Consider the following 16,860-nt stretch of genomic DNA (forward strand, 5'->3'; position numbering starts at 1 on the left):
GGAAGGATCCTTCTTTTCAGAACCACCTATTAACGTCTCTCATAATGAACCCAGAGGATGTTTCAAAGCAGGAAATGGCCAGCTACAGCCCATGCACCAAATCTGACCCTCGATTTTATAAATAAAGTTTTATTGGCACACAGCCACACTCATTCCTTTATGTATTGTCCATGGCTGCTTTCATGCTAGAACAGCAGAGTTGAGTAGTTGCAACAGGTAGCATATGGTCCGCGAAGTCTAGAATATGTCTTATCTGGCCCTTTACAGAAAAAATGTGCCAACCTCTATTCTAAAGCAATTAGCCAAGTCAACAGAGGGACACAAGAATACCACTGTGAAAACACAGGGCCAAGGCTGTTGTCCTGCCAGCTGTGTGCATAGCTGGCATGCAGAGAAAGTCAAAGAAGTTCCCCTACTGACGTTGTTGCACATTTTGATGGCGCCCTATGGCATCCCCCAGGCACACACCTCTAGGATCTAGAGTTGCTTCTTGAAAATACCCTGGACTCTCTGCCTGAGCCAGATTCTTCTGGCTAAATGAGGCAAGCTGAACACTGCCCCCGAAGGCAGATCTCAACCATAGATAGAGGGAGAGTTGGTGGATAAGTACTCCAGCTCCTTCAGCTCTCAGTTGGGATAACTCAGAGGTACCCCAAAAAATGCCCCCTTTTTGCTTAAACTAATTCACGTTGGGTTCTATCCCTTGCAACTCAAGAGTCCTGAGTAATCCCAGTCGGCTGCTCCAAGGCATCCTCTCCAGGGAGGGACGTGGGGGCAAGATGGTCAGGTGCCCAACAGAGAGTCATCAGGGGCTCAAGGGCTCTGCTGGGACAGAGACCCCAGGAAGGCCCCTAGAGCACCTCTGCAGTCAATATTCCATGGCTCAGGAGAGAGCGACACTGGCTTCCCCACTTGTACCACTCAACCACAAGATTTGTGCCTACCACGAGTCTCCATGCCTTCTGGGGCCACTTCATAAATGATTTATTATGTCCTCCAGGGCCCTGCGTGTCCTGGCCTCAGCCTTTCTCCAAGCTCATCTCTTCCCTGTTCTCCTGCCTTGTAACTCTCTGGCCACACTGTCCTTCTTTCATCTCCTTGACCAGCCAAGCATTTGCTCTCCAGGACCTCTGCAGTTTCTCCTCCCTCTACCTGGAACAGTTGTCTGAGATTTTTGAGTGACTGATACCTTGTGGTCACTTAGTGCTCAGCAAAAATCTCGCTTCCTCAGAAAGCTCTTCCCTGACTCCTCCATCAAGTGGGGCTCTCACTCTTACCCCTTCACACTTGATCACATCACCTTTTTTCATTTCCCACTGAGCAGTTGCTCCTGTGACATTATCCTGCTTATGTACTTGTTTACATTAGCAATCTCTCTCTCTAACAGACTTACGCTCCTGAAGAGAAGGGATGCTCTATTATTTACTATTGTTTCCTCAGCATCAAGAAAGCACATTTTAGGTGCTAAATAAATATGTGTTGGGTAGATGGATCAATGACTAAATGGATAGAAAGATGGAAGGAAGGAAGGAAGGAAGGAAGGAAGGAAGGAAGGAAGGAAGGAAGGAAGGAAAGAAGGAAGGAAGGAAGAAAGGAAGGAAAGGAGGGAAGAAATAGGGTTAATTCCTCTCCATAATTGCCCAGATCTTGCAGCTTTAAGCAAGGTCACTACTTGAGTCAGATATGTTTTCCCATAGAATAAGTATCCATTAGAAATATGTGAGGCTGCAAAATCCAGATATAACAGCTAAAAGATACGAGATGATTTTTCTTAATAATAAGAGATCTAAAGAAGTTGCTAGCACTAGTGCAGCTGTTTAATGATGACATCAGAGACCCAAGCTCCTTTCCACTTCATCACCTTTAGCATGGTGGCTCTCTCTTATGTGTGTCTTGCCTATAGTCACAAAATGGCTGCAGTAGCTCAAGCATCACATTCACATCAAGGCAGGAAGGGAGACAAGGGGTGATGCCAATCTTATTGCCCTATTCCTTTCAAAAAAGCCAAAGTTTTCCCTGAAACCTTTTGGATTTCTCATTAGAGCACTTGCTCTAAAGACATTAATATGATTAATATCAATGATATAATATCATTAATATCAATAAATATCTCATTAGACACAACCAGATCACGTGACCTAGCTGAAAGTCATCTAAGAAAGTGACTAAATATCCCTCGAGCCTCTGTAGCAGAGAAGCTGGCAAGAAGAGATGGGAACAGGTGTTCTGTTGAACCAAATTCTAGTGTTGGTCACTGAACACACCTCCAGTAGGCACAAGGCTGAGAGAGGGAGGGCAGGATGCACCCAGTAGACCAAGGCTGTGTTAACAAGGCCACCAGGGAGAAAAGTTTCCTTCGCCCATTCCAGCCAAATCAACAACTCCCCAGGCAACGTGAGACTGCTTAATACAGTAATTTTGGAAAACATATCCCAGGAGTCCTGAAAGCGAGTCGTTCTCATGTTAACAATCTGTGAGCTTCACAATTGAATTAAATAAGATGGAACAAGAATGGTGCGAAAATACGTCACTTTTTTTCAGAAAGGTTAAATAACTCACTATATTTAATCATGAAGTTGTTACAAGGTGTTAAGTTATTCCTAGAATAGGTAAAAGAAACAAGCCTGGGAGATTTGTCTGGCATGTTAACATGTATTATTTACCCCCAGGTGACATTTTAATAGCAGGGGAAAACATGCACAGCCTCCCAGCCCTCGCACAGGCCCTGGCACAGGCCACTCTGAGTGCATAAATACCAGCTTTGTCAACAGTAATGAGGCTCAGAGAGCGGGCGTCTGCTGGGTCCTTAAACTTTTCTGGAGAAAAATATAAGTAGTTAAGGAATTGCAAGCACTCACCTGTGATTTATTATTAAAACAACACACTTTGGGCCACATTTGCACCGTCACTTGTTGGAGTTAAACAGACAAGTGATTAAATATGCACTTCGCAGAGAGTCTCCCTACATTCTCTCCCCCAGCTTTCCACATCCGGCCACCTGTTCTCACAGAAAGAGAGAGAGAAGACAGAAAGGAAAGGGAGGACAGAAAGGAAAGGAAAAAAGACAAGAAGGGAGGAAGGGAGGGAGGGAGGAAAGAAGGAAGGAAGGAAGGGAGGGAGGGAGGAAGGGAGGGAGGGAGGAAGGAAGGTAGGAAAGAAGGGAGGGAGGGAGGAAGGAAGGAAAGGAGGAAGGGAGGGAGGGAGGAAGGAAGGGAGGAAGGGAGGGAGGAAGGTAGGAAGGGAGGGAGGGAGGAAGGAAGGAAGGGAGGAAATGAAGGAGGGAGGGAGGAAGGTAGGGAGGGAGGGAGGTAGGAAGGAACGTAGGAAGGACGGAAGGTAGGGAGGGAGGAAGGTAGGAAGGAAGGTAGGAAGGAAGGAAGGTAGGGAGGGAGGAAGGTAGGAAGGAAGGGAGGGAGGGAGGAAGGAAGGTAGGAAGGGAGGGAGGGAGGAAAGGAGGAAGGGTGGGAAGAAGGGAGGGAGGAAGGGAGGAAGGAAGGGAGAGAGGGAGGAAGGAAGGTAGGAAGGGAGGGAGGGAGGAAAGGAGGAAGGGTGGGAGGAAGGGAGGAAAGAAGGGAGGAAGGAAGGGAGTGAGGGAGGGAGGGAGGGAAACAGGGAGGGAGCGGGGGAGGGAAACTGAGCAGCACTCAGTGCAGACAGGAAGTGGAGGCTGTGAAGCCAGGTGCCCTCTCAGCCTTCCATTGTCCCCAGTTTTCTAAGAAATGTAGAGCTCATGGTTAATAGCACTGACCCTGGAGTTGGCCAGACCCGAATTCAAATGTCATCTCTACTCTCCATTTCTGATTGGTTCTTTTTTATATCTTCCATTTCTTTGTTGACATTCTCACTGAGTTCATCTATTCTTCTCCCCAGATCAGTGAGCATCCTTAACACTCTTAGTTTGAACTCTCTGTCGGGTAGGTTGCTCATTTCTGTTTCACTTAGTTCCTTTTCTGGGGTTTTGTCCTGTTCCCTTACTTGGAATGTATTCTTTTGCCTCCTCATTTTGCCTCTTTCCCTGTGCTTGTGTCTATGTATTAGGTAGGTCAGCTACGTCTCCTGCTCTTGGATAGGTGACCTTGTGTAAGTGATGCCTTAGGAGGCTTCCAGTGTGCTTCCCTCAGTTCTCAATGTTCCAGGGGTGGCCCCTATGTGGGCTACATGTGTCCTTCTATTGTGGCCTGTTAGCTCTCCCTATAGGCGCCCAGGGAGGCTGAGTTATGCTCCTGGCCAGCTGTTGTAATGCTCAGCTGCTTGTAGTTGTTGTGGGCCCTTCAGTCTCTTTATCAGCTGTGGGGAGCCCCAGCACAGTTGGCTGCAAGTTCTAACACCACATTTGTGTTGCAGTATTTCTTTTAAGTGAGTAGGCCCCCAGTGTGGCAGGTTGTTAGGCTCAGGGCCTTACAATTGTTGTAAACCTCTAGACTATTAGGTCTCTTGTCAGCTCTCTGAGGATTGCAGCTGGGTGGGGCTGGCCTCAGGCACAGGAGCACCCAATTGTTTCAGGCTTTGGAAGGTGGAGCAAACCTCCTATGTGGGTCTTTGAGAAGCACAAGTCTTCTGCAGCTGACAAGCCCTGTTGCCCACAGGTCCACACACACAGTCAACACAGTCCTGCCCCGTGTGAGCGCCCCGACCTCCCCAAGCGGACCCAGTCTCTCCACGGCGGGAGCCCCACACACTCCGCCACCACCCCACACTCTCCACCCGCTCCTTGTGCACACCCTGCCCCGCTCAAGTCAGCTCAGTTGCCAGGCTGCAGAGAATCCAGTCACCAATCTATGCAGGCCCACACGTTGCCTGAGGGCTTGTTGTTGGGTGGAGCCAGTCTCTAGGGTGGGCTGCCTGCCCTGGCTGAGCTGGATTAAATCGGTGCTCTAGCGGGTGGAACAGACCCTGGGCTAGCAGGTCTCAGGGAGAACTCCAATGGCATCTGTGTCAGCACGCCCAGACCAGGTCACAACAATGGCCGCCGCCAATGTCCCAGTCCCTGGAGAGGTCTCACCCCTCACCGAGATGCACTCAGGGCCTATTAGGTGAGTCTCTTGTCACTGAAGCACTGTGCACCTTTCTTTCTGGTGATTTTAGGATGCTTTCTGGAACGGGTGAGTTTGTGCACGGGCCCTTTAAGAGCCAGTTTTAGTTTCTTTGTGAACCGGGTTTTCTGGGGGTGCTCCCCAGTGTTTTAGTAGCAGGCAAAGTCAGATATTATGCCGCTGGTCTCGATTATGCAGGGTCCACAAAATGCCCACAGCGGGGGCGCTCCTGGCTCAGGACCCCGCGCCTCCAGGGAGGGTGCATACCTGTGAGCTGCTCCCGGCGGCCGGGAAGCTGGCGGCTTGTGAAGGCGGCGTTTTTCCTCTCCGGAAGGGAGTCTCTGCCTCTTCCACCCAGTTAGGATTGTCCGTTGTTGCAGGAGTTCCTCTCATCCAGTTTTCTGTTCTGTCTCAGGGGTAATTTTTCCACGAGTAGTTGTAAATTGGCTGTGTCCACGGGAGGAGGTGAGTTCAGAGTCTGCCTACGCCGCCATCTTGACTCCAATCTCTCTCTTGTCATCTCTACTCTCTAGTATTTGTGTGCTCTTCTACTCTGAGCCCATTTCCACATCTGTAAAATGCGGTGGACAACGGCTCTTGCCTCGTAGGGTTTCAGTGAGGATTAGGTATAGGTCTGGGCACAGCTTCCAGCATACAGTAATTGCTCATGGTCCTAGGATGGCTGCCACAGCTCAAACATCACATCCACATCTGCAGCAGGAGGGAAGGGAAGAGGTGATGCCAGCCTCATCTGTCCTATTGAAACCCCCATACCCCCCCAGTAGCAACAAGAACCGTGATTAGCTTTTCTACACTCCCTGACATTCACGTGGTTTCTTTCACATGTTTTTTTCTGTATCCCTCACTTCGAGGAATCTGTTCCTCAACCTACTCCTTTTGCAGGAAGCCTTTCCTGACCAGTGAGAACTTGGTACCACATCAACTCTGGGGGGGCCAACAGAGAGCATCTTCAAATCACCATTCCTGTGGACAGAGACTCTAGGAGATGGTGGGAAGCACGTGGTCCCCATGTGGGCCTTCTCCCTAGGGTTTTTAAAGGAAGTTTGTTGATCTAATGCCTAGTAGACATTGAAGACACTAGAAGACGGTGTGAGAGCAGGCCCGGGGGGTCAGGTGGAGAAGGTCGTCAAGGAGCTGCGGCTTTTCATGAGCTGCTGTCGGTCAAGGAAGGAGGGAGGCCCCGCCTGTCCCCTGATGTGGGAGCCGGGCTGCTCCTCTGCACGTGGGGCTGGAGAGACTGGCCAAGCCTCAGGAAGTCTCTAGCCTAGAGCGCAGCTTCAGACAGGACCGGCTCCCAGGTCACACATCTGGGTAAGGATTCTCCATCACCTCCTGGGGACTCACTATCGGGGAGAGACAGAGGAGAGGTCTGAGGCCCGACCCTCCAGGACCACAGCTCCGTTGCAGCCATCTGCGCACGCTGGGTAGCCCGGGAGGTAAGCGCTCAGAGCTGCAGGGCACAAAGGTGGCCCTCTGAGGGCTGGGAGGTAGGAAGGGCTGCTAGGAAGAGGGCCCTGAAGGGATGGCAAGACTTCAAAAGGCAGATGGACGGCAAAGGACAGGGGTAAGAATGAGCACAGTGAGCTCAAAACACTGTCTTTCTCCAATTCTGAAACGACATTAATTTTCGGATAAGCTTTCCAAACTCATCTGAACTTACAGGACACGTGCACAGGACATATGCTTCCCTAAGCATATCCTAGTCTCAGAAACACCGTGGGGAGGGGAATGGGGGCGTAGAACCGAGAGCAGCCACCTTGGTCAGGCACTCCTCCTGCCCCTCACTGGTGCGCACGTGCCCTCGGCCTGTCTTCACAGCCACCCTGGGAGGAGGAAGCGTGGCCAGCTCTGTTTCACAGGTGAGGGACCGGAGATCAGGTGAGGGACTTGTGTGGGTCTCTACAGCCCTCGCTGGTGGGAGTCCCTGCGCACCTCACGGTGGAGGGGCTGCGGAAGGCGCAGGTCCAGGGGTGGAGGAGGCGAGGCCGTGGGCCGGGCTCCCATCGCGGCCAGCCTGTCTCACGGTCTCCAGCTCAGAAGCCAGGACCATCTGCGTTCCCTTTGCTCTGGAATGGAGTCTCAGCTCCCGAAGGACCAAGGCCTTCGTCGGACAGCCTGGGCCTCCCTCCTCCCCTGTCTCTCTCTCTGCCTCTCTCTCGCTTCCTCCCCCTCCCCCGGCCACGCTGGCCTCACCCCCTCCGCGGACACCTGGATGCCTGGCTCATCCTGGCCTGGGCTCACTCCCAGCTCTCCTGGGCCTGGAAAGGCTCCTCCTCCCAGAGGGCGACACGACGCCCCCTCCGGTCACTCCGCCGCGGCGCACACGGGGCGCCAGACTCTTCACGTCTGTCTGTCGTCTGTCGTCTCCCCTTAGCGTGTGCGCCGTCTGTCTTGCTCACTGTGCTATCACGTGCGCTTTCTGAACGAATGAACAAACGAACCAATGCACCCCACTCCCCGGGTGGATGCCCTGCCTCTGAACACGCTGAGCAACCTGCCGTCTTGGTGGGACCTAAACTGGAAGCAAACGCTGGGCTGAGTGCTGTCTGGGGGCTCATCTTCGAGCCCCTCGTCCATGCGGAAATGAAACGCTTCCGAGTGCCTCCTCCACACCAGCCGCAGCATCCGGGCCCTTCCCCACGGCACCCGGGGGCCTGTCCCTGCAGCATCCCAGGCCCTTCCCACGGCACCCGGGGCCTGTCCCTGCAGCATCCCAGGCCATTCCCACGGCACCCGGGGCCTGTCCCTGCAGCATCCGGGGGCTTTCTCCGCGTTGGTACTCTCCGTCGTCCTGCGACTCCAGAGCAGGTTGCGCCTCGTGTCTTGCTGATCCTCGCTTGTCAGAGGTGAAGCTGGAGTCCTTCTGCAGCTCCGTTTGTCTTCCCGCTCTCACGGCAGCCTCTTCCCGTGCTCAGGCATCACGGGGTAGCTCTGATTGCCTGGCACGGTCTAGTAGCAATACTTCCAGGACCTTTTTCGGTGGATAGTCATCGGAAGCGCTAGATTCTTCTGCCGTCAGCTAACAGGCGCTTGCAGAGGCCTGTGCCAGGCTCGCGGTTGGGGTCCGAGAGAAGACGCGGCCCTGTCCTCAGAGAACCACCCTCTCCTTAAGGAGCCAGGACTCGTGCCTGCACAGCCACCAGGGATTTGTTCAGAATCGTGTCACTCAGGGGTGACTCATGAAATTCAAACAGCAGGTGCCTAAAGAGTGCAGAGGTCCCTGTGCACTGGCATGGTCAGGGAGGGCTTCCCGGAAGAGGCAGGAGAGCACTGGCTGCAGCCCTCACAGGCACGGCAGGAGGGGCAGGCGCTTCAGAGAGCACAACTGAAGTCTTACTGATGTTGAGATTTTTCTGATCTGCCCATGGAGTTTTTTGTTGTATTTTCTAAGATATTTTACAACTTCTATGCCTGCGCGGTGTGTAAGATAAGAACTTATGTTTTCCAATTACGACTAAAATCATGTACTTTTAGCGGTTCTGTCATGCTTCCATAAACACCCCCAGCTTTGGAGAGTTGGGACATGGGCAGAAGCACACCTCCGCTGCCCTGCTTTGACTGGCCCTAAGGGAGGGGAAGGGTTTGTAAACCATGACTCAGAAGGAAGGAGGGGAGAGGGGTGCTTTCCAGGAGAAGGAACAAAGTAAGATCTTGTAGACGGAAATGCATGAGGAATCCACGAGAACTCTAGAGAAAGTGCACAGAAGAAGCAGTTCTTATCCACTAAGAAACCGACCGAGGGGTCAGACAGTGCCCCTCCAGCGGTACCACTGTGTAGCTTTCTATCTTCTTTCCTTGCCCTCCCTGCAAGTTCACAGATTCTTCCCTAGGTCTATTAATCAGTTAGTGTGGTTATAGACAAAAACTCTAATATGCACATGATACTTGATACCCTTCTTTTCATCAGGTCTTCATAACAGCCACACGAGGAAGCAGAACATAGTACATTAGCCCCATTTCTAAGTTGAGGAAACTGAGGCTTAGAGAAATTAAATTAAATGGTTTGCTCAAGGCCACATGGCCAGAGAAAGCACCAGACTCCTTTGGTGTTCTCATTTCCCAGCCGTCTTGCTACTTTCCCTGTAGAGGCCTCCTTCTGCTATTCAGCTTCAGTCTTAATGAGTGTGCACAATGACTTCAGCATCAAATTGATAAAATAATCCTTTTATGTAGAGTTTTCTCGTTATGGAGTGATGTTACCTTGCTTTTTCATATTCCATTTTCCCCCAAAGCTGTATCATTAACTAAAGAATATGTTCTGACTTATCCAATAAAGTGTTTAACATTTTTTAACGTTTTATTGATTCTCAAAGCTTTGGTTCCACCAGAAGATCCTGGTTACTACATTAACAACCTCACTGATACTCTTTTAACAGACCCTCTGCAACATGAAATGCAGTGTGGGAAAGATGGGGTTCCCAACGATCTGTTAATCAATGAGCTAATCTTGCATCTGCCTTAGACACATTGCAGGAAAATGGGTAACGAGAAATAAGTTGTACACAGTGGGGACTGTGACATCCAAGCCCAGGTGGCTGGGCTGCCAGAGCATGGAGCAAGGGCCCGCTTTCAAGAGAGTTGGTGGAAGAAGGAAAAATTTTTCTCCAGGCTGCTCCCTCCAGCCCTTTGCAAGCAGCCTGATCCTTGCAAAGCCAAATTGGGCTCTTCGAGGGCAACCGTGCAGCCCTGGACAGCTTTAACCAGAACTGAGACGCAAAGTTCAATTCTTTGGCGAGGCACGCAGGCTCTCCTGATCTGGCTTCTGCTCCACATGCCAGCCTCACCTTTCACCACTCGCCCTCTCTGAAATCTGTGCAGCAGCCATGCCCAACCACCAGGACCAGGGAAGGCAAGGGAGACACTCGCCTCGGGCAAAATTGAAAAGGGCAGCAAAAACTCAGTAAACAAGACAAATAGTATATTTATGCAATATTTTTAAAATTCAAAATTAATGCAAAGAAATCCACAATGAACAAAATATCCAAAGTTCAAATAAAGACAGGATCTACACTGTGTTTGCATGACCCTGCCTCATTCAACTCCCTAATCCCAGATGCGCCTTCTCCTTCTAGTTTTCCAAACACACGGAGCTCTTTGTGACTTCCTGTGCCATTTTCTCTACCTGGAAGACTGTTCGCTGTAAATGATCTTTCAAGCATCAGCTTTGGTGTCACTTTATGCAGGCAAGTCCTCCCTGGTGTTCCCCATGACTGCCCCGCCACTAACACACACACGCCTGAGACAGTGCCCTCCTCTGTGGCCCGTGAACACCACCCAATGTATTCATCACACTTGATCATAACTGTCTGGCTGTTGCCCTCACCAGTTTATGAGCTCCATGAAGGTGGAGGCTGGGTCGCGGTCACCACTGTCCCCAGAGCTGGTGGCTGTGGTTGGGATGGTGGCTGTGATGATGGCTCCTGTTCAGGCTGCCTGGAGATGTGCTGGGTCAAGCTGGGTCCATGTGAAGACATGCTGGAAGGTCCTGATACAGTAGGGAGCTCCCACAGGCTCCTGTCCCCTCGCCCAGAACCACATCTAAGGATGCCATGAGGCAGAGGTCAATGGAGCTGAGACTCCGAAGGAGAAATTGTGAGAAACACCCAGGAAAAGCAGGAGGGTTTGGATCTCGATATGAGGAAACAGCAGCCCACGGGGCTGCGCATCACCTTCAGGAGACAGTTTGGAGAAAGGTCTTTTTCTCCCCAACAGTTCCCTGGACGGTCAATGCCTGTCCCTTTGATCTTCCTGGGATGTGTTCTGTTCTGCAGTAGTAGTGACAAGGCAGGGACATCACTGGAGCCTGTGCAGCCACAATTCTCCAGCCCTACCTCCCTCCACCCCTCAGGTCTGGGTGATTACAACCAAGGAAGGCAGCTCTAGGAACAGAGCAGGGCCCAGGGCAAAAGCACAGAAACTTTCATCTGGGGAATAGGGTGAGGCAGGGGTCAGAGAGAATGGGGCTGATAAGCCAGGGCTGTGACACTGGAATCTCATCCCCACAGCTTCCCCTCCCCCCATCCCTATCCTCTGGCCCCTCCTTCCATCACCACCCTTCTCCTAAATCTACCAGAAGGGACCTGAGCTATGGCCTGTGCTTTAGCCCAATGTATACGCGATGGTATACATTTAGAGGTCAAAGCAGCTGATCACCTGGGGAGATGTGATCTCTGAGTGGAAAAATAACGCCATTTGAGGAGCGCCACTCTGTAAAAGAAGGACGTCACAGCCACAACCCACGCTCTACAGAACAACAATTTATAATAAGCATAACAAACTCAAAGGTATATGCAAGGCTATTGACTAAGCAATTATAAATAATATCTAATTAGAAATACTGAGAATGAAAATTATAATAATGGAAATACAGAGCTCAGTAGATGGGTTGATAGCAGAACAGATATAGCTAAAATATGAGTAAGTGAATTGGAAGTTCATATAGAATTTTTCTACTCAAATATGATTCATCAACCCGCAGCAGCAGCAGCACCTAGGAACTTGTAAGAAATGCACATTCTCAGGCCTCATCCCAGACCTACCAAATCCGAATGTGCATCTTAACCCGACTCCTAGGTGATCCGCATGCACACTGAACCTGAGAAGCACTGCAGTGTTCTCCACCTTGGCCACATGCTGGAATTCTCTGGGAGTTTTAGAAGTACTGGTCCTGGGGTCCCCACCACCAGAGAACTGCATTTGATTGGCTTGGGCTGTAGAATTGTGAACGCTCCCAGGTGGTTCTAATGAGTAGCCAACTTTGAGAACCATTGACAAACTCTCTCAGAAAAAGGAGAGGAATAAAAAATGTAAAATTTAAGAGATGTGGTGCACAGAATTAGAAGTATCAACATACATATGATAGAAGTCCTACGTGGAGAGATAAAAAGTAAAGACAAAGGAGGAAATACTTTTTAAAAATAATGATTGAGAAATTCCAAGAATAAAAGAAATATGCAGTACCTCAGGTTGATATATCAAAAGAGCTCAAAAAGGATAGATAAAAAAAATCCACACACAGAAATATTATATTGATATTTGGGAGCATTAAGGACCAAGAGCAACCTTGACAGGCTGCAGGGTGAAAAGGTAGGTCACCCAGATGGGAACAAGAACCAGAGGACACACATCTTCACACCAACACGGTCACGGACACCCAGGGTTTCATGCATCCAAAGTGCTGAAGGGAAACATTTTGAACTCGGAGTTTTATATCTAGTTCAACTAGCACTTAAACATGAGGGCAAAATAAAATATCCACAGCTCTGCCAGGCCTCAGAGGGTGTACCGCACAGAGGCCATCTCCAAACAGCCTGTCAGTTCAGGCTCATGGTTGAGGCAGCGGAGGGGGCTTGAAGCAAATTCCCCCATGTGTGTGGGGGAATTTGAGAAGGGGCCTGAGGAGCAGTGGCTGGTTGTCCCTTTGGCCTCAGGCTCCAGAGTGACAGCACAGTGCTGTTACTGATCCTGACTTCAGGGAAATGTTTGAGATTTTGTTCATCGTGGGTTTTTTTGGTATTAATTTTGATATCTTTAATATCTCAGTAAAATATTATTTGTCTTTGCTGAGTTTTTTGACACTGCTTTAAATTTTGCACCCGAGGCAAAGGCCTCCTTCACCTCACGCACCTCACTCAAGACCCAGCCCTCCATGGATAGGGATGTTCGCAAAACCTCTGAGGCTCATCAATGCCTCCAGCTCGGAAACCATCCAGGGTTATGTGCTTCCTGTGACTGAAAATCAACACCCAGGCCACCACCACCCAGATCCCCATCCCCAGCACCCCAGGCCTCAAATACTGACCGCTCTGAAGACTGAAATTCAGCTTGAGAACTTGGTGGCTGGAGATAGCTCGTGCTGCGAGAAGGAATATGACAGATGGCCTAAGACATTACAGTAATTTTACTGACAAAGCACTAAGCGTTATCACAGAAGTTCAAAATCAATTCATCTGCTTCCCAGCAGAAGCAAGTCTAACAGGCAATGAAGCATAATCTTGATAACGTAGGTGTTCAGAAGGAGAAGAGATTAAGCAGGCTACCCTAAATTTGTCTGTATGATGTTCTTTTTGTTTCTGTTACCCCAATAAGGACTTAAAATCCCATTTGTATAAAATAAACTAAGCTCCAAAGTTAGCTTCCTGTTCTGGAGTGTCACCTCAGGAGGTCTGCAGAGAACTCCTCTCTAGCTTAATGGCACTTCAGGCTTGGGTCCTGCAATTTTAGTTTTTGTTGTTAAAGAATAAAACACCCTCTTGCGGCTGGCCAGGTGGCGTAGTGGTTAAGTTCATGTGCTCTACTTTGGCGGCCCAAGATTCACAGGTTTGGATCTCAGGCACAGACCTACACATTGCTCATCAAGCCATGCTGTGGCGGCATCCCATACAAAGTAGAGGAAGATGGGCACAGATGTTAGCCCAGGGCCAATCTGCCTCAGCAAAAAGAGGAGGACTGGCAACGGATATTAGCTCAGGGCTAATCTTCCTCACACACACACAAAAAAAGAATAAAATACACTCTTGTCCCAACCACTACAACTGTGGCTTCTTTGGGGGCTGTACCCATTAAGGTTCTTTGATGGCAAAAAAAGAAAACTGACTCTAGATAGAGCAACCCACTCTCCTTCCAATAAGTTCTTTTTCTATTTGAATTAATGGAAGAATCAGCTGAGCTGCAGAACCAGCTTAATTAGAATGGGAATCACGTGGTGTGTTGTATGGACAGGGAAGGGCTGGAATAGGTGGCAGATGGTAGTTGACAACGTTGTCAGAGTTCATTCATTCCAACACCAGGCCCCAAGTGATGTATGCATTCTAACGCTACCTCACTCAAGATTCAAAGTCCCAAGAAAACGAGTTCAATTATCCATGTTTGCATCACATGTCCACACCAGATTGACAATCCCAAGACTGTCCTCAGTGAGAAAATGTTCCCAACAAAGATGTGAAGGTGCTGTGACCAAGAGAAGAGGGTGCCAGGTGGGCAATCATAGAGAAGCTGAGACTTCTCGGAAATCAAGGCCACACTTTTAATCACGTTGAGGTTCTGTTTTCCCTAGCACATTCCAACAACATCAGAAAGGTTTGGAAAATGAACTTCACACAGTGCCTGATACATAATAAGCAAATCATTATCATCATCTTCATTATAATCATCATCATCAACCAATGTGTGTTATTTGGAATATCTGGCCAAGCCTCTGTGAAAGTGGGATATCTGCTGTGGCAGAGGGGGGCCATCTTGAAATGCCTATTTTTTTTCCAATAGAAGAAATAACGAAGTAGATTAACTGGGTTATTATTGGCACCTACTTCTAAGAGCACTGACCTCCTGCTGCAGCCCAGATGTCCATTGTCTGTGCCTCTCCAGGGCCATGGATCCATTAGGTACAGTGAGCACAGGGCCCATAATACTTTCAGGGGTGCACAAAAGTGTTTTTAAAATCAGAAGGAAAAAATGAAATTTTAAGTTTAAGAAAATGTATAATATTATGTACTTGTCTTCATACCGCTGCAGTTGTAAACTATAACCATGACAGTCATAGTGCAGCCCTGAGTTACCCCCACCATGGCGTTTGTTTGCTCTGTGAAGGAGAGCAAGGGCCACTTTCTTTGCACTCCTGACCAAGGATCTTCCTCCATCCTACACTGGACCTCATTAAATCATTCTAATATTTCACCAGGGTGGGGACTGAAAATGTCCACAGATCCTGCATTCTTTATTCAATAAATTCAAAAAATTCATTAAGTATTTAGTACATGCCAGACACTACAAACTGCTGGGACACAGATGTAGCAAGAGAGACATGGTCTTTGTGCTCATGAGAATTAAAGTCTAATTGGAGAAACGAGATCAATGTGCTTATCTGACTGGGCTACAATTACCTAGTTAATAGGGGAATATATATCCATATCTAAGATTTTTCTATGATGCTGGTCATAGCAGACATAACCCACCCCTGAACTTCACATTTGCACACACATACACGCAGAGAGTTCAGCCAAATATGTTGTCTTGTCATCTGTATCCTTTTCCTAAATGCCCATCTTAAAGCCCCCATTAAATCCTTCCATAATAAACCTCATTCAAAAAGCCTAGAATACAGCCTTTCTCTTTGGGACTCTGTAAGTATAGAGGAAAAGATGGATGGATGGATGGATGGATGGATGGATGGATGGATGGATGGATAGATGGATGAAAAGCTGACTAGACGAATGAAAGGTAGATGAATGGAGAGAAGGATAACATGGAGATGAAAGGAGATATGGATAGAGAGATGGATGAATGTCTGGATAAATAAATGGGTGAAAGAAGGAAGGGAGGATAGAAAATGAAAGGGAAAAAGAATGGATGGATAGATGGAAGAATGAGTGGATTGATAAATGTGTGGAAGTTTGGCTGCAAGGATGAATCAATGGATGAAAAGAAGGAAAAAGGATTGTATTGAGGGAAAGAGAAATGGAGGGATATGTGGACAGATACGTTACTAAAAAATTATAGAGAAATGCAGGAAAGAAAGGATGCAGAAGGTTGAATGAGTGGAGGGTGTAAGGCTAGGTGAAAGGATGGATGGGTATAGTGAATAGTGACATGCTAATAAACAAATGCACAGTTGGATGGAGGAATAGAAAGAGAAATTGAGGAAGAGAAAGATGAAGGTAGGGAGGTTGGACAGATATTTGGAAGAAAAGTGATAGATGTATAGGTGGTTGAATGCAAGATGGATAAATTGATAGCTAGGAGAGTAGATGAGCAGACAAATCATGGCATGGCTAAAGGTAATGGAGGTAGGGCTGGATGGAGGTTCATTTGGTTAGAGGGGATGGTAGGTTTATGAGCAAATGACTTTGAATGGATTGTGTGAATAACTAGATGGATGGATAGATGAATGGATGGTGAATTGACAAATTAAAATTCAACTGAGGATATGAGCATATATGAGAAGATATGTTATGTAACTTAATATACTAGAATGTGGCACACAGATTGTCATGTTATAGCTTGGCCTGGTACTGCTTCCAACTGTTTTGGGATGTTAGTCTCAGAAGGCATCTGAGGTACTAAGCTGTGTGAAACCTTGAAAGGAGGTAGCAGTTGGGACTGCCGTCACACATGAAGTCTTCACGGGGAGGCCGGCACATTCACCAAAACCAGGTGGGATGTGAGGGCCCCGTGTCTCCCCCTCAGGGTAAGGAAGTGCTTCCCTCCTCTCTGCTTCTCTGGAATAATTTGTCTTTGTCAGAGACTATCAGTGACAGATCGTTTGTTGTTGTTATTACTCCAGTAGCAAAAAATGTGGGATGGGAAGACATTCTTCAAATTCTCAGGTTCTCTTTGCAGCTTGTGGTAGTCAGTCATATATGTGTTTAGAAGGGCCTGCTCTATGCCAGGCCCTGGGCAGGTCCCATGTGGAAGACAGGAAAGAATCATACAATCCCTCTGCTCTATTGTGTCCCAGAGCCTCACCCGTTACCAGCCATATGACACTGGGCATGTTACTTAACTCATTTAATCCTCACAACAATCCTTTGAAGTAAGTACCATTACTATCCCTGTTTTAAAGATGAGGAAACTGAGGCACAATAAAGTTAATATATATAAAGCATTTACCATATGTCAGCCATTGTTTTAAGTGTTCAAAAATATTATTCTTTTATTATTACTCTCCTGTAGTAGATTGTAAAAATGGCCACAGTCCTTCACCCCTCCCACCCCTGTGCATTTGCAATGTCACTTTGCAGCAACTCCATCAAAAAGTGGGGTCTACTTCCCCACCTCCAGAAGCTGGGCTGACTTCTGAGGGGCTTAG

The sequence above is a fragment of the Ceratotherium simum genome, chromosome 33 (assembly GCF_057802395.1).
Source record: "Ceratotherium simum simum isolate JZ-2026a chromosome 33, ASM5780239v1, whole genome shotgun sequence".
Classification (NCBI taxonomy): domain Eukaryota; kingdom Metazoa; phylum Chordata; class Mammalia; order Perissodactyla; family Rhinocerotidae; genus Ceratotherium; species Ceratotherium simum.